The 1,828-nt window shown below is 33.8% G+C and overlaps 1 protein-coding gene across 1 annotated transcript in view; it reads left to right on the forward strand.

Annotated features, from left to right (window-relative positions):
• Nucleotides 1-1,828, forward strand: part of LOC106868924 (GS homeobox 1) — an 8,904-nt gene that overhangs the window by 4,313 nt on the left and 2,763 nt on the right. The window lies entirely within an intron of this gene.

The following is a 1,828-nucleotide window of genomic DNA, read 5'->3' on the forward strand; positions in this document are numbered from 1 at the left end:
TATATATATATATATATATATATATATATATGCATGTATATACAGAGAGAGAGAGAGTTCTTAGTAAGGGATTATCAATCCGGGCAAAATACTTTATAATGACCAATCATTTATGCCTCGTGCTATATATACACACACTTACATATATACATACATATGTATGTATGTAAGTATGTATGTATTCCGTCTAGACATGAAAGTGTGTTGTTAATATACATATATACTGTTATTGGCTAATTGACTAAATATTTATCAACAAGGGGCCCTTGTATATTACTTCTCAGCATTGTTGATGCTCTTTTTCTTTATTCTTCTTATTCTATTTATTTATTTATTCATTCAGACCAACAACAATTGTTCGACCCTTGACTGGTTGATTCTGTTTCTCTGCAGATATTCTTCGCTGACCATTGAATTGCCTTTTAACTGTAATTGCATTCATAGTTATTTTACGGTCTGTTAGAGTCGTAGCAATAATGTCCTCTCCACCTCCTTCTCTTTCTGCATCACCAGCTTACGAGTGTTCGCTCATTAATCTCCGTTTACTCTTCATAAATCTCCCCTTAAACGATGCAAATATTCCAACAAGACATCTCTTCCTCCCCTTTCTTCTGTCAATTGAGAAACTCAATTTATCTTTTCACTCTTTTTCTTCTCACCCTTTACCTCCTTAAACTTATTCTTTTTCATCTTGTAACATTAAAATCCCCCCTTCACTTTAGTCAGTTCCTATCGTAAACTTCTCACACAAACTACCTTTTTAACCCGGCTATCTTATGCTGCTATCAACGTATTTAGCCTTTCCACTCTCACCACTTATAATCTTTAATAGCGGCCACTCAATCTCCTTCAGTAACATAAGCTTCACTGCACACTATCACAGACAGGTTGTTACTGTTATCGTTGCCATTTGACAGTTACTGCGGAACTCCAGCCAGCTCGGGCATTGAGACGGAGTGCACAGAGTGAACAGGGACGACAAAAGGGTAGTGGTGGGAGATTCAATAGACAGTGTGGTGGGTAAGTGAGAGGAAGATAGAGTAGATGTCGATTTATTTATTATGAGCGGAGAAGCTAAGTAGGTGGGGCCTGCGATGAATTTGCGATATGGAAATATGTAAACGCGTACTTTGTGTCTTATTCTACGCTTCTTTAAATGTTTTATTATACATGCATAGAATGAGGGTGCTACTAGTTTTTAACATGTACCCATCAACAATGTCTAAATGGGTTGGCATTATTATAAAAGAGTTTGGAGCAGATTTAAACAAGCCGAAAAAGAATGGAGCGAAAGCAAAAAAAAATGCTAATCTATTTTTCATTATGATTATCAAATTATTGAGAACGGAAGAAGAATTGTGCGTCTGTTTTCTAGATGAATAAACAAACAATAAACATACGAGTTTCAACAAAGAAAAGTTTACATAGGCAGGAAAAAGACAACCTGAAATTTAGGAAGCGAATGAAGAGGGGATTAAGAATCTTTTTTCTTCTCGTTTGTATTCTAGTGTCGTTGCGAGAGCCTGCCTTTCCTGATAAGGTTTTTATGAGTATAGAAAATGTTATCTCTTTTATATTTTACAAGTTTTTATAATCCCATTAATGTTACGTACACATTGTTGATATACACGCTACATGATAAAAGGGAAAGTGCGAATATTGATTTAAAAATAAATGTGCTTTATCTGCGGATGGAAATTAATTCATACAAATAAAATGAATTATTTCTTCATTTACTGAGCATAATTTGCATGGCTTTTAACAAGCAACACTCCATATATATATATATATATATATATATATATATATATATATATATATATATATA

The sequence above is a fragment of the Octopus bimaculoides genome, chromosome 7, assembly GCF_001194135.2.
Source record: "Octopus bimaculoides isolate UCB-OBI-ISO-001 chromosome 7, ASM119413v2, whole genome shotgun sequence".
Classification (NCBI taxonomy): Eukaryota; Metazoa; Mollusca; class Cephalopoda; order Octopoda; family Octopodidae; genus Octopus; species Octopus bimaculoides.